Source organism: Gopherus flavomarginatus, chromosome 8 (assembly GCF_025201925.1).
Source record: "Gopherus flavomarginatus isolate rGopFla2 chromosome 8, rGopFla2.mat.asm, whole genome shotgun sequence".
NCBI classification, from domain to species: domain Eukaryota; kingdom Metazoa; phylum Chordata; order Testudines; family Testudinidae; genus Gopherus; species Gopherus flavomarginatus.
The window spans coordinates 50,973,785-50,995,019 of NC_066624.1; the positions used below are offsets into that span (position 1 = coordinate 50,973,785).

General features: G+C 49.9%; 5 non-coding genes across 5 annotated transcripts; 2 read left to right on the forward strand and 3 right to left on the reverse strand.

The window, feature by feature from the left end:
• Positions 1–6,282: 6,282 nt before the first annotated feature.
• On the reverse strand, positions 6,283–6,364 carry TRNAA-AGC (transfer RNA alanine (anticodon AGC)). Its single transcript has one exon. It is a non-coding gene; the product is annotated as a tRNA-Ala (tRNA).
• A 1,522-nt stretch (positions 6,365–7,886) lies between these two features.
• On the forward strand, positions 7,887–7,958 carry TRNAC-GCA (transfer RNA cysteine (anticodon GCA)). The gene has a single exon. It is a non-coding gene; the product is annotated as a tRNA-Cys (tRNA).
• A 6,497-nt stretch (positions 7,959–14,455) lies between these two features.
• Positions 14,456–14,527, reverse strand: TRNAA-UGC (transfer RNA alanine (anticodon UGC)). The gene has a single exon. It is a non-coding gene; the product is annotated as a tRNA-Ala (tRNA).
• A 4,425-nt stretch (positions 14,528–18,952) lies between these two features.
• Positions 18,953–19,025, reverse strand: TRNAF-GAA (transfer RNA phenylalanine (anticodon GAA)). The gene has a single exon. It is a non-coding gene; the product is annotated as a tRNA-Phe (tRNA).
• A 1,618-nt stretch (positions 19,026–20,643) lies between these two features.
• Positions 20,644–20,717, forward strand: TRNAI-UAU (transfer RNA isoleucine (anticodon UAU)). Its single transcript has one exon. It is a non-coding gene; the product is annotated as a tRNA-Ile (tRNA).
• The last annotated feature ends 518 nt before the right edge of the window (positions 20,718–21,235 follow it).

Below are 21,235 nucleotides of genomic sequence, written 5' to 3' on the forward strand. Positions count from 1 at the left end.
TGCACAATTTGTCAGGGTTCAGAAGGTTTCAGCAGATCAAAGCAAGTGCGCAGCTGTCGTCCCATCATTAGAAAGGCCGGGGATGCCTGGGTGGTAGCATGAGGTGTGTTTCTGTAGGAAAGTAAGAAGGTATCCAGACGCTTTTGAATGGAGTGTTGTCCCCTTGCTGATTTCAAAGCGTGTTTCATTGTCTGCACAAATCTTTCAGCTAATCCATTGGTAGATGGATGATATGGTGCTGACGTGATGTGGTGTATCCCATTTGCCTTCATAAAATTTTGAAACTCCTGAGAGACGAACTGCAGTCCGTTGTCGCTCACAAGTTCTTCTGGGAGACCAAAACGACTAAAGAGTCCCCGTAGTTTTTGGACAGTACTCTGCAGTAGTGGACTGCATTATAGAGGCTTCTGGCCATTTAGAATGGGCATCTACTGCCACCAAGAACATGCTTCCTTCAAGGGGGCCAGCAAAGTCAATGTGAATACGTTGCCACGGGTTTTCAGGCCAGTCTCATGGGTGTAGGGGTGCCCACTGGGGTGCATTCCTCATACCCTGACATGACATACAAGCTTTTGCTTTCTCTTCAATAGCACTGTCCAATCCAGGCCACCAAAAATAGCTTTGTGCAATTTCCTTCATGTGCACTATTCCACAGTGACTGGAATGTAGCTGTTCTAACATCTGTGATCTCAGTGGTGGTGGAATAATAACACGTCTCCCCCACAAGAAACAACCGGATTGGACCGATAACTCCGTCCTCCTGGACATGTAGGTAACAAAGTCGGATGAGACCGGAAAGGTTTGTCGAGATTTTCCATGCATCACCAGGTCCATAACTTGGGACAATACTGGGCCAACGCGAGTTGCCTTCTTTATCTGAGTAGCAGTGATGGGTGTATTCTCTACCTGATCAAAGTAGAAGATTTCCTTTTGGGCACTATCTTGATGTTTGATCGGCAAAGGCAACCTTGAGAGGCCATCTGCATTGCCGTGCAGAGTGGATTTCCGATATTTAATTTTATAAGTGTGTGCTGAAAGTAACAATGCCCAACGTTGCATACAACTAGCAGCTAATGGGGGAATGCCTGTGTAGGGTCCAAAAATTGACGTCAGAGGTCGATGGTCTGTGAGAAGAGTAAACTTTCGCCCAAACAGGTACTGATGAAACTTCCGAATTCCAGAAACAATTCCTAATGCCTCACGTTCGATTTGGGAGTAGTTAGTTTTTGCTTTGCTTAGAGTGCATGAAGCAAAAGCAATAGGTCTCTCTTCTCCAGAAGGCATAATGTGTGACACGACTGCTCCCATTCCATAAGGGGAGGCATCGCAGCCAATTGTAGGGGTAAGGATGGATCAAAGTGCATTAGAACTTCAGAATTTAGCAGTGCATCCTTAGCTTTGTTAAATGCAACATCACAGGCTTCAGTCCACTTCCAGGCCTTGTTCTGCCCCAGGAGCTCATGAAGTGGTTTTAGCAGTGTGGCTAACTGTGAGATGAACTTTCCATAATAGTTCAGTAGTCCTAGAAACGAGTGCAGCTGGCTTACATTTCAAGGTGGGGGAGCCTCTACCATAGCTTTAACTTTTGCAGGGGCCTTATGAAGACCTGCAGAATCAATGATGTGTCCCAAATATTCAACAGAGAGCTTGAAGAATTCACACTTGTCTTTGCGAAGTCGTAGGCCATACTCTTCCAGTCTTTGTAGGGTAGCCTCTAAATTCTTTAAGTGATCCTCTTCATTCCTTCCAGTGACCAGGATATCATCCAGATAGCACTGAACTCCTGACAAGCCACACAAGATCTGGTCCATAGCCCTCTGGAACAGGGCGGGAGCAGACATTATTTTGAAGGGTAGGCGACAGTATCGATAAAGCCCCTTATGAGTCACAATAGTCAACAGATCTTAGGACTTGTAATCGACATGCATCTGTAAATATGCTTGACTCAGATCAATCTTACTGAACTTTTGTCCCCGAGCCAGGCCTGCGAAGAGGTCATCTATGCAGGGAAGAGGGTATTGCTCTGCACACAACACTGGGTTGACAGTGACTTTAAAATCACCGCAAATCCGGAGAGAGCCATCTTTCTTCACTATTGGAACGATAGGAGTGGCCCATGAACTATGGGTAACTGGTGTTAGGACTCCATTGGTGACCAGGCGCTTCAGGTCTGTTTCGACTTTTGGCCTGATGGCATATGGCACAGTACAGGCTTTCAGATATTTTGGTGGACTATCAGGTTTAATGTTCAATGTCACAGTGATTCCCTTCATACTTCCCAAATCATCTCCAAAAACAGCAGCATGTTTCCTTAGTATAGGGGTTAGACTGGTTTCTTCTTTAGTCATCCGGTGCACTTCTGCCCAGGTCAGCTGAATCTGCCCAAGCCAAGACCTACCCATTAAGGTTGGGTAGTTACCTCTCACCACAAACAGTGGCAATTTAGCAGCCCGTCCATTGAGCTCCACCTTAACATCAATAGTGCCCAACATGGGCACAGCTTCTCCTGTATACGTCTTCAGAACAGTTTTTGTTGCCTTAAGCGGAAGAGGCTGTAGCTTTTCTTTATACACAGTTTCGGAGACCAGCGAGACAGCTGCACCGGTGTCCAGTTCCATGCATATAGGTTTGCCATCCAATAACGGGGTTATCCCGAATTCATGTGAGCCCACTGCCAAAGACAAAACATGCAGTGGCACTTCCGCTTGCGATGAGGTGCCACCTTGATCATCCTGGGTCTGCTCTAGGGTATGCAGGGTTCCTCTTTTTGTCGGCCAGACCACAGGCCTCTTGTTCTTTTGTTTACAGGCACACTCAATGTGTCCCTTTTTGCCACAGTGTCGACACACCAGGTCCTTACACCAGCATTCTGATGCCTGGTGACCTGGCTTACCACAGCGGTAACATTCCTGACTCTGCACAGTTTTGTGGGTAGGTTCTTGTGACACTTTTTGCAGCCTAGGGGATGCACCGATGTATTGCGCCTCCCTTGTAGCCAGTTCCATGGATACAGCAATATCAACAGCCTTCTGTAATGTAAGCTGAGCCTTTTCTGTATAGCTTCTCTGTAGAGGCCACACACTAACCTGTCACGCAGCGCATCATTTAACATCTCTTTAAATTCACAGTGTTCTGCTAGCTTTTTTAAAATTGCTACAAATTGTACAACTGTTTCATCTTCTTTTTGGTCTCTTTTGTGAAACCGATATCTTTCAGCAACTACCAGTGGTTTTGGGGAAAAATGGGACCCCAGGATTTCCACCATGTCACTGCAAGATTTAGTCTCAGGCTTAACAGGGTATAGTAAGCTGCGTAACAGGGAGTAGGTTTTAGCTCCTACAACACTTAAGAATATGGGCACCTTCTTCTCTTCTGGAATGTCATTTGCAATAACAAAAAGCTCAAAACACTCAGTATACGCAGGCCACTGCTCTATATTCTCATCAAAAGGTTCCAGTGGCCTGGTCAGAGTAGCCATGATTTTTAGTTTCACTTTCTGTACCTTGACTTCTACTTCCTTGTGTTGCTGGAGCAGCACCGGAATCCCATCCTCGTCGCCACTTGTTATATCCTTGGGGGCAGCCGGTTTAAGAAGAAATCACTTGAGGCCAGACAGCAGACAGCTAACAAAACTACCATTTATTTACAGACACAGAGCTCACCCAATCGGCCGAAGCTGGCTGGGCTAACCCCTAATAATCTAACTCAGTTGCATGGGAACAAAAACCATGACAACCAAATACACAACAGTGGGCACCCTGCTGTGTGGGTGGGATGACGGTAACCCAGACTCAGGGCTGGAACAGGCCCCTGATTGAGGGGGTGGCTGCATGGTTTACAGCGCTCTGATGTCTCAGACAATGTGTCTCTCCCAAAGCCTCAGATCTGCATCCCCAGAAGGCTCCTGTGCTGCCTCCGCTCCTTTCACCTTCTACAGCAAGGAGCAGCAGCAAGGGGCAGGGATGAGCCATAGGCACCAGGTGGGGGGCAGAGGCTTCAGGAGCCCAGAGTGTTTGCCTGTCTGGGCATTTTGGCTGAGACCTCAGGGACACATTGTCAGGCAGAATCCCAGGCATCTGTATGAAAGGAGCATAAGGATGTAAGAGCAGTCAGACTGGGTCAGACTGGGTCCATCTCGCCCAGTGTCCTGTCTTCCCATAGCGGCCAAAGCCAGGTGCCCCAGAGAGAATGAACAGAACAGGTAATCATCAAGTGATCTATCCCCTGTCACCCGCTCCCAGCAAACAGAGACTAGGGACACCTTCCCTGCCCATCCTGGCTCAGAGCATGTCCTCCATGAATCGATTTAGCTCTTTTTCTGAGCCCTGTTATAGTCTTGACCTTCACAACATCCTCTGGCAAGGAGTTCCGCAGGTTGACTGTGCGTTGTGTGAAAAAATACTTCCTTTTGTTTGTTTTAAACGTGCTGCCTATTAATTTCATTTGGTGACCCCAAGTTCTTGTGTTATGAGAAGGAATAAGTAACACTTACTTATTTACTTTCTCCACACCAGCCATGATTTTATAGACTTCTATCATATCCTCCCTTAGTCACCTTTTCTCCAAGCTGAAAAGTCCCAGTCTTATTATTCTCTCCTCAGATGGCAGACACTCCATACCCCTTTCTGAACCTTTTCCAATTCCAATACATCTTTTCTGAGATGGGGTGACCGTATCTGCATGCAGCATTCAAGATGTGGGCATACCATGGATTTATACAGCGGCAATAAGATTTTCTCTCTTATTTTCTATCCCTTTCCTAATGACTCCCAACATTCTGTTCCCTTTTTGCCGGCCGCTGCACATTGAGTGGATGTTTGCAAAGAACTATCCACAGTGACTCCAAGATCTCTCACTTGAGTGGCAACAGCTATTTGACATCCCATCGTTTTATATGTAGAGTTGGGATTATGTTTGCCAATGTGCATCACTTTGCATTTATCAGCATTGAATTTCATCTGCCATTTTGTTGCCCTTTCACCCAGTTTCGTGAAATCTCTTTTTAGCTCCTCACAGGCTACTTAACTATCCTCAGTAGTTTTGGATCATCTGCAAATTTTGTCACCTCGCTGTTTAGCAGATCATTTATCAATATGTTGACTAGTCCTGGTCCCAGTACAGACACCACTAGTTACCTGTTTGCATCCTGAAAACTGACCATTTATTCCTACCCTTTGTTTCCTAGCTTTTAACCAGTTATTGATCCATGTGAGGACCTTCCAGAGGTGAAAGTAAGTCAGTCCAGTCCAGTATGGGATACCGGCAAGAGCGGGTACTCTGTGCCAGCCCGGCCCGACTTCCCCAGGCTGGTGATTTAAAGGGCCCAGGGCTTCCTGCAGTGGCTGGAGCCCCGGGTCCTTTAAATCGTCTCCAAAGCCCCCCTGCCGGAGCCCCGGGGAGCAAATCACTGCCGTGGATGCTGCTCTCTCCTGCGCTACGAACACAGAGCAGGGGCAGCGGGAGCTTCCTTACAGTGGGAGGGGGCACCGTTGTCTGAACTGTGGCACTCCCATGACACCCCTTCCTCAAGGACCCACACTCACACCACCCCTCCCCCCGAGGCCACACCCACAGAACGCCTCTTCCCCCCCTAAGACTCCACCCTTCCCCCCACTCCATCACTGGTCCTAACAGCTCGTAAACAGTGGTGGAGCCACAGCCCTCTAACCCCCTGTTCCAGCACCCCTGACACAGAACTAAGCAGGCAGCAGTGTGTGTGTGTGTGTGTGTGTGTGTGTGTGTGTGTGTGTGTGTGTGTGTGTGTGTGTGACAGAGGCTGCTGTGCTGACCTGAGCCAGTGAGGGAAGCAGGGGCTGATGTTGGGGCTGTCTCCCTCCCCCTGCCTCAGGACTGGTTGCTTGCAGCAGCTGTCTGGACTTAGAGACAGTGTGCCCACACACTCACTCTCCCCCACACACACACACACACTCTGTACCCCACCAGGCACATTGCAGTTGAAAAGCAGCTGGCAATCTAGTAGGATTCCCATGGAACAATGGGATAGACAAACCTGCATCATGTGATGCTGTACCAGCCATGAGGTCTTGCAAACCCTTCCCAAAACACCTGCAGCCAGTTGCACAGCTACCCACAATGCACTGCTCTCTGTGGCCATCCAAGATTCTAGCCTGGATGTGCTCTGGTGACACAAGGGGCATAGTGTGGATATGCAACAGCTGTTTAATTAAAACACTTTAAAGCCACATTACCCAATAGTGTAGCCACAGCTTAAGAGTGAGACAAGACCCAGCTCCCTTGAAACTAAAGAACCACAACTTCCCCTGTAGTTGACAGGATGTGAACCTGTGCCAGGAAACCCCAATGGATTGCTAGTCCATCGCCTTAGCCACTCGGCCATAACTACTTGCTTGAGATGGGTCTCTCACTACACTCTAGTTCTGTTCTCAATCTGTGATCAATTCCAGTTGTTCCCTCAGACCAGCTTCCACAACACACACACTGCTGTGCCGTTGTGGAAGTGTGTCCATGGCTGAACTGCAAGAATTCCTGCTCATTTCCCTTCTGGCTGGAGCATGAGGAGGGTGTTTTTGTGGTCAATGACGTTCCTGTAGATTGTTGTCCATTTCCTGCCTTGATCATTCAGACAGTTCCTTTACCATCATATCCCCAGCACATCAGGGATTGCAATAGCAGAGGGTAGGTTTTCTCCTGGGCACTGAGCTTTGCTAGGGGATTGGTGGCTCCTTTCTTCCTCACCCTGGAGTAAACTCAGCTATTTATTCCATCCTTGATGTTTCAATGAATAACAAGAGATGACCGAGGAAAGAGGTGGACAGGGCGGGTCTTAGGGGAGGGGCAGAGAGGTGTGGGTGGTGGACAGGGCAGGTCAGGGGAGGGGATAGAGAGGTGTGAGTGCTGGGCAGGGTGGGTCCCAGGGGAGAAGCAGAGAGGCACAAGTGGTGGGCAGGGCTGGTCTTAGGGGAGGGGGCAGAGAGGTTTGGGCAGGGTGAGTCTCAGGGGAAGGGCAGAGAGGTGGGGGCAGCAGACAGGCCTTGGGGTAGGGGGTGGAGAGGCACAAGGAGGCCTTCGGGCAGCAGAGGAGCAAGCGAAAGTTGGACCAGCAGGCCTCAGCCAAAGAGGAAGAGCAGGGGTGGGAAGTGGCCAAATGGGAGTGAGGGCAGAGCATAGGTGGGGCCTCAGAGGGAGGAGAATGAGTCAGGGGGTGGAGTGGGCAGGGCCACCCAGAGGATTCAGAGCCTGGGGCAAAACAATTTTGGGGGCCCCTTCCATAAAAAAGTTGCAATACTCTAGAATACTATATTCTCATGGGGGCCCTGCAGGGCCTGGGGCAAATTGCCCCACGTGCCCCCCCTCTGGGTGGCCCTGTCCTCAGCCTCTCCTTGTAAGTCCCCTGCCCCCTAATCATTTTTGTTGCCCTCCCCTAGACTCTCTCTAACTTGTTTCTCTAGTGGGAGGGCGAAAACTGGACGCAATGCTCCAGATGTGGCCTCACCAATGCCGAATAGAGGGGAATAGTCACTTCTGCTGCCAATACTCCTTCTAATCCAGCCCAGTATGACCAGTTACCCATATTGAATGCAGACCCACCAATATTTGATCAATTGGTTACTGTCCATTCAGGAGGTTCTTTCCTACCTATTCATAAATAATGAAGATGCTCTAAGCAGAGGGGAGAGAGCTGTCCCGCCCGTGTAGTTAATCCATCTCCCCGAGAGGTGGTAGCTACGTCACTGGGGGAATCTATGTGGGTGGGTGTGCAAGCTGTGGTGTCTCCATGCATCTATAAGTTTAATGAAACCCCATTTTTAAAAGCACTGTGGACTGGGAAGAGAACAGGAGATCTCTGAGGCAGGGCCTGTCCTTCAAACTCTTTAAGATCACTGACTTACTTTCATAGCAGTCATGGGGGTATAGCTCAGTGGTAGAGTGTTTGACTGCAAATCAAGTAGTCCTTGGTTCAGATCCAAATGCCCCCTTACACACCTCTTCCTTCAACAAAAGTAATTGCATTTCTGTTATGTTCACGAGTTCCACTGAGTAGGGATCCCTGAAATGAATGCAAACACTCAATATCTTCCTGTGCAAATGCATATAAACCTAGCAAACATGTGCCTCCACTGAAATCAGTTCAAATCCTCTAAAGGATTAAAGAATCCTTATTGAGGTTGCAGGAAAAAACCATCCTGATGTGTAGAAAGAATAGTAAATATGGCAGGCGGCCAGCTTGGCTTAACAGTGAAATCCTTGCTGATCTTAAACGCAAAAGAGAAGCTTACAAAAAGTGGAAGATTGGACAAATGACCAGAGAGGAGTATAAAAATATTGCTCAGGCATGCAGGAGTGAAGTCAGGAAGGCCAAATCACACTCGGAGTTGCAGCTAGCAAGAGATGTTAAGAGTAAGAAGAAGGGTTTCTTCAGGTATGTTAGTAACATGAAGAAAGTCAAGGAAAGTGTGGGCCTCTTACTGAATGAGGGAGGTAACTTAGTGGACAGAGGATGTGGAAAAAGCTAATGTACTCAATGCTTTTTTTGTCTCTGTCTTCACAAACAAGGTCAGCTCCCAGACTGCTGCACTGGGCAGCACAGTGTGGGGAGAAGGTGACCAGCCCTCTGTGGAGAAAGAAATGGTTCGAGACTATTTAGAAAAACTGGAGACCAGCACATGTCCATGGGGCTGGATGCGCTGCATCCGAGGGTGCTAAAGGAGTTGGCGGATGTGATTGCAGAGCCATTACCCATTATCTATGAAAACTCATGGCGATCGGGGGTGGTCCCAGATGACTGGAAAAAGGCTACTGTAGTGCCCATCTTTAAAAAAGGGAAGAAGGAGGATTTGGGGAACTACAGGCCAGTCAGTCTCACCTCAATCCCTGGAAAAATCATGGAGCAGGTCCTCAAGGAATCACTTCTGAAGCACTTAGAGGAGAGGAAAGTGATCAGGAACAGTCAGCATGGATTCACCAAGGGCAAGTCATACCTGACTAACCTAATTGCCTTCTATGAGGAGATAACTGGGTCTGTGGATGAGGGGAAAGCAGTGGATGTGTTATTCCTTGACTTTAGCAAAGCTTTTGATGTGGTCTCCCACAGTATTCTTGCCAGCAAGTTAAAGTATGGGCTGGATGAATGGACTGTAAGGTGGTTAGAAAGCTGGCTAGATCGTCAGACTCAATGGGCAGTGATCAAAGGCTCCATGTCTAGTTGGCAGCCAGTTTCAAGCGGAGTGCCCCAAGGGTTGGTCCTGGGGCCAGTTTTGTTCAATATCTTCATTAATGATCTGGAGAATGGCGTGGACTGCACCCTCATCAAGTTTGCAGATGACACTAAACTGGGAGGAGTGGTTGATACGCTGGAGGGTAGGGTTAGGATACAGAGGGACCTAGACAAATTAGAGGACTGGGGCAAAAGAAACCTGATGAGGTTCAACGAGGACAAGTGCAGAATCCTGCACTTAGGACAGAAGAATCCCATTCGCTGTTACAGACTAGGGACCGAATGGTTAGGAAGCGGTTCTACAGAAAAGGACCTAGAGATTACAGTAGACGAGAAGCTGGCTATGAGTCAACAGTGTGCCCTTGTTGCCAAGAAGGCTAACGGCATTTTGGGTTGTATAAGTAGGGGCATTGCCAGCAGATCGATGGATGTGATCATTCCCCTCTATTCGACATTGGTGAAGCCCCGTCTGGAGTACTGTGTCCAGTTTTGGGCCCAACACTACACGAAGGATGTGGAAACCTTGGAAAGATTCCAGCAGAGGGCAACAAAAATGATTAGAAATCTGGAGCACATGACTTATGAGGAGAGGTTGAGGGAACTGGGCTTGTTTAGTCTGCAGAAGAGAAGACTGAGGGGGGATTTGATAGCTGCTTTCAAGTACCTGAAAGGGGGTTCCAAAGAGGATGGATCTAGACTGTTCTCTATGGTACCTGATGACAGAACAAGGAGTAATGGTCTCAAGTTGCAACGAGGAAGGTTTAGGTGGAATATTAGGAAAAAACTTTTTCACAAGGAGGGTGGTGAAGCACTGGAATGGGTTACCTAGGGAGGTGGTGGAATCTTCTTCCTTAGAGGTTTTTAAGGTCAGGCTTGACAGAGCCCTGGCTGGTAAGATTTAGTTGGGGATTGGTCCTGCCTTGAGCAGTGGATTGGACTAGATACCTCCTGAGGTCCCTTCCAACCCTGATATTCTATGATTATATGATTAAATGTTCTGATGGTCTCTTCTGGACATAAAATCGACTAATTTCTGAAAAACTGAGTGTAGCATTGGGAGCAGCGTCTGATGTTTTACTGTCTAGCCAACTTGCTTCCTAGAACGAACGCTCCTTGAGTGTGGTGATTCACAGGGAGTAGCTCAAACCTCCAAAGTGCCTGGCCAGGGGCAGGACATTGGCACAGCAAGGGAGGGGTGTAGCAGTGACATCACAAAGGCCTTTTACAGGACCTCACATTATTGGTCAAAGACTATTGGTGGGGAGGTGGTGACCTCACAGAGAGATTCTGACATCATCCAGGCAGGAGAGTGGCGAGGGGCCAGGGAAACCTCAGAGACCCCTGTGGCTTTGCTTCAGCAAGTCTCCTTCTCCAGGTCTGTCTTTGAGGACTGAGAGAGTATTCGGGGTCACGGACGTGAGCGCCAGGAGGAACCTCTTTCGGGTTTTCTCCTTCTCTTGTAGTGATTTTACTAGAAAACAGCCATCCCTGTTTAGAAGGTAAGAGCCTCCTGGAGGTTTGAAACCTGTTCAGTCTGATCCATCTGGTGAGAGTTGAATTCTAGGCATGGAAAACACGAGCTTAAGGAGGCAGAATTTTATTCCACAGCTGGGATTTTGTCCCTTAGAATCAGTGGGGACATAAGGGTTTGTCCTTTTTGTTTCACCTTTTCCTCCATCCACCCTCCCTCCCTCGTTTCTCTTCTTCTCTTGCTTCTTTTCTCCTTTTTCCTATTCCCCTCCCAACACCAGGAGGTATGCTTGTGTGTGTGTGTGTGTTGTGGGGCAGTGCTCTGTAGCTCCCACTGTGGGAGGTTCACCGAAAAATGTGGGGCTGAAATAGTGCTTGGGCAGTGATCCCCACCAGTGACCTGGGCCATCCTTCGGGCTCTCTGGGCTCATCCTCAGCCTCCCGTCCTCAGTCTCTACCCTGATTGGCTGAGCAGGGGGTTATTGACAGGGAGGAGACTCAGGTCCTTGTTGTTCTCTTTTAAGACCAAGGAAATAAGTCAGAACCAGTTCTATGTTTGATGAATTTTGCTGCTTCTCTGCATTAATGGTCTCTGAGCAGTTCATGATTCTCTCTAACATTGCAGTTCTCCTCAAATACTTGCTGAATAATTACTGTCACTATTGTTGGTCTGGAGCTCATCTGAGACCACTTTATTCAGGTCATTCAATGTCTGAAATTCAAGATCCGATGGTTATTTTGAAAATTAGGGCTCTTGTGTCCTATTCCCAACTCTGCCACCGACTGCCTGTGTGACCTAAGACAAGTCAATTCTCCTTTCTCAGCCTGAGCTTCTCCCTCTTTCAAGTAGGGATAATAATGATCCGCTCCTACCTACCTCATGGTGCGTGGAGGCAGGGCTGGTTCTAGGTCTTTTGCTGCCCAAAGCAAAAAAAAATTTTGGCTGCCCCCACCCCATCCCTGCCCGCCTCACTCCCCTGCTGCCCAAGCCCTGGGCTTTCCCTCCCCACCTGAACCCCCTGACACTCCAGCTCTGGGCCTCCCCCCAACCGCATCCCCCTGCTGTCCCAGCCCTGGGCTCTCCCCCCCCACACACCCCGTGCTGCCCCAGCTCTGGGCTCTCCTCTCCCCCCCTCCAGTGCTCCCCCACCCACACACACTCCTGCCGCCTCAGCCCTGGGCTCTGCCCCCACCACCCGCACCTCCTGCCGCCCCAGCCCAGCCTGACTGGCTGTGTGACCTGAGACAAGTCAATTCTCTTTCTCAGCCTGAGCTTCTCCATCTTTCAAGTAGGGATAGTAATGATCTGCTCCTACCTACCTCACGGTGGGTGGAGGATGGGGATCCATTGGAGAGTGTCACTAGGAATAGTGCATAATATAAGGTGTCCTATCACATTTACTCAGAGCAGATTAACACATAATAGAATAGCTGAAATAGTCTATTTGATTTGTATGTTTTTATTTTGAAATTGTTAAAAGCAGCAACGACGTAGCTCAGACTGAAGCATCTTATCTAATGTTTGAGATCTAAGTGTCTCCTCTTTGTGTGCGAGGAGACAATTTAACACACTGTGACAAACAGGAGATGCTTTTGTTTTGCAACAAAATACTTTTGCAAAGAACTTTCATCCCACTTGTTATGATTTTGAGAAACAAACTGATTTAGTCTGAATGGGATTTTCTGACAGAAATGGTTTCAATGAAATTTCCTCACCATCTCGATTCCTGGGCTCTATCCCTACCTCTAAGGAGGAGAGGGAGGGTTTGTCTGTTAGAACAGGAGTCAGGACCGCTGGCTTCTCTTTCTGGCTCTGCCACCACCTTTCTGTGTATGCCCTTGGGTAGGTCACTTCCCTTCTCTGTACCTCAGGCTCCTCCCCGTCTGTCCAATGGGAACAGGGACAGTTCTCGAACTCTGGGCAGTTGTGAGCCTGAGTGAGATAAGGGGTGTTAAAGCCCTCTGTGATGGAGAAAGGGGAGTTTCACAGTGTTTAGCACCAAGGAATTCTAAAGTTTGCTAAAGTGTCTAGTCTGTGGAAACAAGAAATGGTCGGGCCCTAACTTTTTAAAAGCCCATTCAGGGATGTGAGTCCCTGTCTTTTCGGTACCTGGGGTTCTTTGCCAGCAGGAGAGAAGAGGTTCCTGCCTCCGTTTTTGTGGCCTAAACAAACCCGGTGTTGTGGCCCAGTTCTCGTCTGAGATCCCTGAAAAAGAACATCTTCCCACCCATGATCAAGACAGGACCTATCATGCTAGTTACATTTTAATAAGACCAAAGCCTCCTCAAACCCGGTGTCACAATCACTGGAATGATTTTACCTTGATATTTTACCGGCCGCAGACACAAAGCGAGTCAAATTACAGTTTCTCTTCAGCGTCAGTGCACACACAAGAATCCGGAGGCTTTTCATTCCTTAGGTTCTGCTGCCATTTCATTTCTGTCCTCTTCCAAGATTTATCATTGTGCAAAGCAATATTTGGCCTTGGGAGTGTCCCCTCTGGTCCTGCCTGCTGCCTATGGGAAATTAAAAGGGCCCAGAGATCCCTGCCGCCGCCACCACCACCAGCACAAGGGGGCTAAGGCAGTTTCCTGCTCACCCTCGCTCCGTGTGGCACGCCACCCCCAGAAGCAGCTGGCACGTCACTGTAGCCCATGAGGTGTGTGTGGGGGGTCTCCCCGAGTGCCAACTCTGCCTACTGTGGCAATGGGACCTGTGGGGTGGAGTCTGCTGGCAGTGGTGCACAGAGACACTCCCAGCCCTCCTGGTTAGAGGCTGCTTCCAGAGAGGGGTGCACATTGCTTTTGGGAAATGCTTGAGGTAAATGCTGCACCCCTCACCCTCTCCTGCACCCCTCACACCCTGCTCCAACTCAAACCCCATATCCGCACCCAAACTCCCTCCAAGACGCTGCCCACCACACCCACTCCTGCACCCCAACCCTCTGACTGAGCCCAGACCCTGCACTCAAAGTCTTTCCCAGAGCCCAACACCTCCCTCCCACACCCAAACTCCCTCCCAGAGCCTCACACAGGTGTGGGGTGGGGCAGGACTTGGTCCCATTCTGGGAACCACCAAAAATTATACAAACCTGCCAGCTCTGTCCAGCCCAACCTTCTGCTGATGCACCTCAGCCCACACCCGTGCAGGGTTTGAAGCTTTCATTGCTTAAATTCCAGGACACTGAGGGATTTCAGCTCCCCTTTGCCCAGAGGGAACCTTCACCTCACTCCCAACCAGGTTCTTGTCCATGGGATCACTGTAGGGGGGCTGGGTCCCTCTGGGTCTTTTCTCTCTCTAGGACAGGCCAGGGTGCAATAACTGGGGCATCTGAGCACCCAGGACCTTCTGTGGGGCTGCCATTCCCCTTCCCCTTCTGTGGTCCCATCTGTCACTGACTCCAGCCTTTTTTCTATCCATCGTCAGCACCATCTCAAGCCAGCTGCACCCGCCTCAAAAAGTCAGTGTCCCCTGGTGGGTGTAAATCACTGACCTCTCTCCTCTCTGAGCACTGACAGCCCCTCTGTTTCCTTGCCTCTCGGGCTGTGCAGATGGGACCTTTCCCTCCAGTGCTGGAGGATTCGCCCTTCTCATCTACCATTGTCCCAAGCAGCACAGCGGGTGGGAATCTTAAACATACCGAGGTGACTTAGGAGCAGAAACTCCCCCAGGACCTTCCATGCAATTGTCCCTTGCCCCTCAGTGAGCAGGATTGAAGCTCGGGCAAGGAGCCTGGTGGGCCACATCCCCTCTGGGCATGAGCAAAGCAGCAGGATGAAAAAGAAACCTGGAGATGTGGGGGATTGAACCCAGGGCCTCATACATGCAAAGCATGTGCTCTACCACTGAGCTACAACCCCACCTTGGTCTGGTCCTTGCTCTGAGGGCCAAACCTGCTGTCCTGGAGGTTGGTGGTTCATGGGGAACACTTTGCGGCAGGGCCGGATTCTATACAGCAGAGGAGGAGAGAGAGTGCATGCCCTGGACCCAGGGTGCAGCGATACAAGACTCAGCCTTCATACTGCATTGGCTGGGTGCAGGGGTGAGAGTAACTTACAGGACTTACCGGTACTGCGGGAGTCCTGAGGGGGCGTGGCCTCATCCAGAAGAGGCGTGGCATCTCAAGAGTTAAAGGCCCTGGGGCACCAGCTGTGGCTGGGAGACCCAGAGCCTTTAAATCAACCAGAGGCTCCTAGCTGAAGAGGGGGCTGGGAGCCCCCCGGGGCTCATGGGGCAAATTAAAGGGCCTAGGCCTCCAGCCACCAGGAGAACCCCAAGCTTTGCGGGACTGGGGCAGGGATTTAAAGGGCCCAGAGCTCCTGCCGCTGAGGGGAGCCCCGAGCCCTTTAAATCCCGGCCCCAGCCCGGTCACCAGAGCCACGGCCAGGATTCAAAGGACTCTGGGCTGCCTGCAGCAGCATGGAGCTCTCAGCCCTTTAAATCTCAGCTGCAGCTGGGATTTAAAGGGCTCTAGGCTGCCCGCAGCCGCGGGGAGCTCTGAGCCCTTTCAATCCCGGTCCCAGCCTGGCCGCCAGAGCCCTGGCCGTGGGCAGTCCAGAGCCCTTTCAATGCCCGCCATGGACGCCGGTGTGGTCCAACACGGCGTACTGGCTCTTGCCAGTACACCATACCAGACTGGACCGGCTTACTTTCAGCTCTGGGTGGGTGAGTGGTGCTGCAATCCCCTGCTAGAAAGTAATGTTGGTGGGGGACTCTGTGAGCAGCTCAACACCCAACCCTGGTGGCAGACGCAGTGTGGGGGACTCCAGGTGTTTCTAGGATCCACTATTTCCACCTGCCTGTAAAATCCGGTTTTCCCCAGCACATTCACTGCAGTGCAATTGGGTCAGTGTTTCCATGGCTGCACAGCAAAGAATAGCTCCCAGTTTCCTCTCTATCTGCAGCAGGATTAGCCTGTGTCGGTGGTTAATGAGGTGGATCTTGTAGTTTGTTATTCATTCCCCACCTTGAAAATTCAGACAGTCCCTTTCCTACTCAAATCCCCAGCACCTCAGTGACCCTGGTAGCAGAGGTTGGGTTTTCCCTGAGGGCCTGAGATTTTCAGGGGTCTTTTTCCCTCCAGCTGGAGTGAACTCAGCTTTTCCCCATCCCAGACATTCCATGAAATGACAACAGCAGTATAAAGAAAGAGGGGAGGGAACGTCTCACGGCCAGGGCTGGATGTGCCCAGGGCCCCCTGCTTGGCCATTGTTTCCATGGAATTTGGCCACCTGCTTTGCACAAGGGACAGAGAAAGATCCTGCTGTTCCTGTGTCTGTGCAAAGAAAATTGTGCTTCGGTATGAAAGAGAGGTGGGAAATGGCCCCATGATGGGACAATATCCTCAGGATTTAGACCTAAGGACTCAGGTTGAGAACTGATTTAACTCCACTCATCTGGGATTTAACAAATTCCCTTCCACAGAGACACTGGGAACTTGTGACCTTGATCCAGACTCTGCAGCTTCAGGCTGCTTTAACTCCTGGTAAAAACCTGAACTTGATTCCAAGAAGGGAGAGAGGAGAAGCCTGAAGTTGCCTTTGGTCCAAGGCTGGGATCTCCTGGATGGGTAGAAACGTCCTTCCCTGCTACCAGGGGACAGCAGCTACTGGAGACATAGCAGAGCTCAGAGGAAGGGGGGTTGTTGAATGCACTTTATGTGCACAGGACCCCACTAACTCTAAATCCCCCACTCTAGCAGGAACTTAGAAAGTCAGACCTCGGTCAATGGCAGGACTGGGCTTTGAAAAAGAGATTCGTTTTTCCTCCCCGTCATGAGAAAGAAAGTAAGAGCTGGCAGCTCTGGTGCAGAAAACCACTTTTTCCTCTGGCTGCGGAGCTTCCAACCAGGTGCAGACGACTGGTGTCTCCTGAAGGGGGGGCACAATGTCAAGGTTCAGCCCCATCCCCTTGCAATCAACAGCCCCCCCAGCTGTGAACAGTGCAGGGAGAGGAAGCAGCAAAGGCAGCCCCTCTCCATTCACCCCTGCAGCAGCTGCTTTGCAGGGAGGGGGCCTGGCAGCACCACATAATGCAGCAGGCGATAGCTAACCCAGGTGGGGCACATGACCCCACACACGCCCTCTGCAAGTGTTGCCTCTGAAATTAGGAACACTGGTGAGTTCAGGGCACAGCTGCACACCCAGAAGAAAGCCCAGCACAACACACCCAGGGTGAAGGGGGTGCTAACGCCTGGCATTAAACCAGAAACCTTTAGATCTTCAATCCGATGCACTCCCAGCTGAGCTACTTTGGCAAGGACCAGGCCCACCAGGAAGGCTTAATACACGAGCCACAGCACATGCTGGGAAGATTTAAATCTGGATGTCACAACGCAGGAGCCAAGCAGTGGACTTGACCTGGAGGGGCAGGCTGGGGTTTCCTGTATCCCATTCACTCAAGCCAGCACCTGCCCCCTCACAAGCTGTCACTGGCACCCCCAGGTCAGCAAGAAAGGAGCAGCGGTTCTCACTGGAACAACTCCTCTCGCAGGCTTCTCCCAAGCCTAAAACAGAAAACCATCTTGCCAGAAAGCAGCCCACTCGTGTCATAGTATAATTCCCAAATCTGGACCTTAGCGTCCAGGATATGGGTACTAGCATGAAGTCCTCTAAGCTTAATTACCAGCTTAGATTCTGTAGCGCTGCCACCAATCAGGAATTTCTAGGGCCTGATACCCTCTGGTCCCCCCAAAACCTTCCCAGGGGACCCCACGACCCAGATTCCTTGAGTCTCACAACAAAGGGAAATAAACCATTCCCTCCCACCTCTTTACCTCCTCCCAGATCTTTCCTGCCTGGGTACACTAGGAGATACCGTGATTCAATTCCTTGAAACACAACACAGAGAGATCAAGTTTCTCTCTCCCCTTCTCCCAGAGGCAATACAGATTCAAGTTCCGTGAATCTAACACAAAGAGGAAATTTACCTTTCCCTCCCTGCTTCCCCCTCACCCAGAGGCAATACAGATTCAAGCTGTGTGAATCTAACACAAAGAGGAAATTTATCCTTCCCTTCTCCCCACCAATTCCCTGGAATATACAGACTCAATTCCCTAGAGCCTCAACTGGGAAAAAAAATCAAACAGGTCTTAAAAAGCAAAACTTTTAATAAAAAAGAAAGAAAAAAAGTAAAAGGTTTATCTCTGCATTTTAGATGGTAAAAAGTTACAGGGTCTTTCAACTTATAAACAATAGAAAGAAACTTTCTCCAGCAGAAACACAATTTAAGCTATTCCAGCAAGTACACATATGCAAATGGAAAAAAAAACAAATTAAAAGACTATGGCCGCCTTTTCTTACTTACAATTCTGAATAGATAAGAGACTGTAGCAGGGAGATTGGCAGAAACCTGGTTGCACCTCTAGCCCCGTCCAGGACCCAAAGAGAACAAAGCCAAACCCAAAACCCACAAACAAAGGCTTCCCTCCACACGAGATTTGAAAGTATCTTGTCTTCTGATTGGTCCTCTGGTCAGGTGTTTGGGTCCCTGTTTGTTAACCCTTTACAGGTAAAAGAGACATTAACCCTTAACTTGTTTTCCTTCCACCCAGAACCCCACATCTTTTCCTGGGCTGCAAGTAGCCACCCCTGGGATGCCAAGAGGTAGAAACAAGATTCTACCTCCCAGCAGCCAAGTGCACTTCCATGGGTTCGACTGGCCTAATTCCTCCAGCTTCCCCAGGCTGACGCCAAGGTATTTTCTCCACTGATATCACCACCCTCTATCGTGCGGGGGTTGGGGTTATCCCAGGGACAGGCCAGTGGCAGAAGGAGGAGGCCTTGCTGGACAGCAAGGGGAGCTGGGAAAAGGAAGCCACTACGTTTCTGCCTGGTTTTCAGGCTGAGGCCCTTTTGCAGATTAGGCAAATGTGAGAACCACCACGCTACAGAAACTCCATCACAGTGCGCTGCCCTGTCCTGCCCCGCCCTCAAATTCCCTGCACTTTGGTGGTGCTCATCCTGGCACACACTGAGGGGAGAACCTGGAGAAAATGGCGGCAGCTCTTCGATGGGTCAGCTGGCAGAGCAGAGGACTGGAGCTGGCACTCAGCAAGTTGTCCTTACATCGCCCGTGTGACTCCAGCTTGAGGGGGAGCTGCTTTTTCTTCCCCTTTCTGAGAAAGAGCAAGAGAAGAAAGAAAGTTCAGGAGGGCCAACTGGCTGCAGAAGCCAATGCTGCCTTTTCCTGCTGCATAGCCTGAAAGAAAGAACGTGCATTAGGTAAAGGGACTGCTGTGTTGCCAGGAAACAGCCCACAGCTGCACCGAGAGGGATCGAAGAGGCTGCTGAAGCCTGGGATTGAACCACAGATCTTTAGAGCTTCAGTCTAACGCTCTCCCAACTGAGCTACTTCAGCACCTGTAGGGACCTCTTTTGGGCTGCTGCTTCTCACCTTGAAGCTTATTTTCAACAAACCAGCTCTCCAGTCACCACTGGCCAATGCAGGAAGGACAGCGCTTGCTATTTTAGCACTCAGAAATGTCATCAACTAGTCTCTGGATCTATTGAATGCTGCACTTCAGTTCATGGGGGAAAGGCGAGAGACACAACCTTTGAACAAAAGGCCTGGGGTTAACATCCTAATGCTGTCTCCTACTGTAACACTATTTAATACTGGCCAACCCTGTGCTGGTGACAGTTCCATTTCTAGGTGTTTGTACATTTCAGTTACTGTGAAAATTAAAAAGTTTCCATATGCTTAGAGGAAATGAATTTGTTTTATTTTCTTATATATGGCATGAATAAATACAGATTTACACATCCTAGCATGAAAATGTATTGTCTAATATGATCGAGAAAATCATGCGTCCAGATTGTGCATTGAAATCATGATATGAGCTACAAATGCAATAAAAAATAAGGTATTCAATGGTTTAACATATGGAGCAGGGGTAGGCGGCACCGAAGACACTTCTTGCCTTGAGTAGGGAGTAGCTCAGACCTCCAAAGGGCCTGGCCAGGAGCAGGACATTGGCACAGCAAGGGAGGGGTGTGGCAGTGACATCATAAAGGCCTTTTGCAGGACCTCAGACTATTGGTCCAAGGCGGTGGGGAGATGGTGACCTCACAGAGAGATGCTGACATCAGCCAGGCAGGACGGGGCAAGGAGCCAGGGAAACCTCAGAGACCCCTGTGGCTTTGCTTCACTTCAGCAAGTCTCCTTCTTCAGGTCTCTCTTTGAGGACTGAGAGAGTATTCGGGTTCACAGACGTGAGCGCCAGGAGGAACCTCTTTCAAGTTTTCTCCTTCCCTTTTAGTGATTTTACTAGAAAACAGCCATCCCTGTTTAGAAGGTAAGAGCCTCCTCGAGGGAAGGGGTGTCATGGGGGTGTCACAGTTCAGATGCCAATGCCCCGCCGCCCCCACTGTAAGGAAGCTCCTGCCACCTGCTCTATGTTTGCAGGGTGGGAGTGAGCAGCATCCATGGCAGAGATTTGCTCCTGGCTGCCGGAGCAGAGCAGCAGGCTCAGCTGTCAGAACTTCCTGGAGCTATGAAAGGGGAGGGCCCCATGGCTCTGTAGCAGAATGCAGGGCAGGTGAGTTCACAGATGGCATTGTGGGATACTGCTGGAGGCCAGTTATGGTTATATAATGAACGGCAGCATCTAAACTGGCACTCTGTCACTTTAAGTTTGCTGCAAAAAGCTCTAGGCCTCTCGTCGAGGTGGTTTTATTTTGTCACCAAAACAGGGCAGTTTTGTGGCCAGACGTGGCATTGCAGTGTGTGCACCAGCCAAAAGCTGGTGACCGAGGGAGCGTTGTGTGTTTTTCACGCACCTCAGCAATGTGATGATGCTAAAATAACTTTGTAGTGCAGACCTGGCCAAAGATTCACACACACACGCACAGCTTGCAAGGAAAACCTCATCTGCTCCTCTGCTTTGCAGAATCCAAACACAAGCAAAGCTTGTCAGGGCCTGGTGGAGATGTCAGTGAGTCAGGTGTGGTCAGACACTGTGTTTTAGCTACATGCAGGCACCATGGCTCAGCTGGTTAAAACACTTACCTTATAAGCAGGGGATCCTGGGTTCAACTCCCAGTGGTGCCTGGGGGAGTAGCTTTTGGGGCACCTGGTATTGGCTACTGTCAGAAGACAAGATTCAGAGCTAGATGGGCCTTTGGTCTAGCCCAGTGTGGTTTTTCTTATGGTTTAAATTATGCTCACAGCCACTGATAATAGAGTTACTGAAAGTTTGGGAGTTAGGAGCTGATAGTTTAGTGGTCCAGTCCCCTTGCAGATGACCTCCTCCCTCTGGGACAGGGGCAGATCTGAGCTCTCACACCAAATGCTCATTGTGGCTGCCAGAATCTGTGGGCAGCTCGTTTAGTTTGCATCGAGGGTTGAGTCCTGCTTTGTGCCCAGTGTCTGAGAATGAAAATCCTAAACCGCCCTTTGAAATAACAAATGCAGCAGGACATGTCATTGTCCCTGTCCCAAAGCAGACAGACCAGTGGAGAAATGCCATTGAGTCCACGGTAATACTCCACTGCCGTTTTACCTTTTTGGCTTGCTAAACTCCCTCCCAACCTTGTGGGGTCCCAGACCCCGGTATTGAGCCTGAGCCG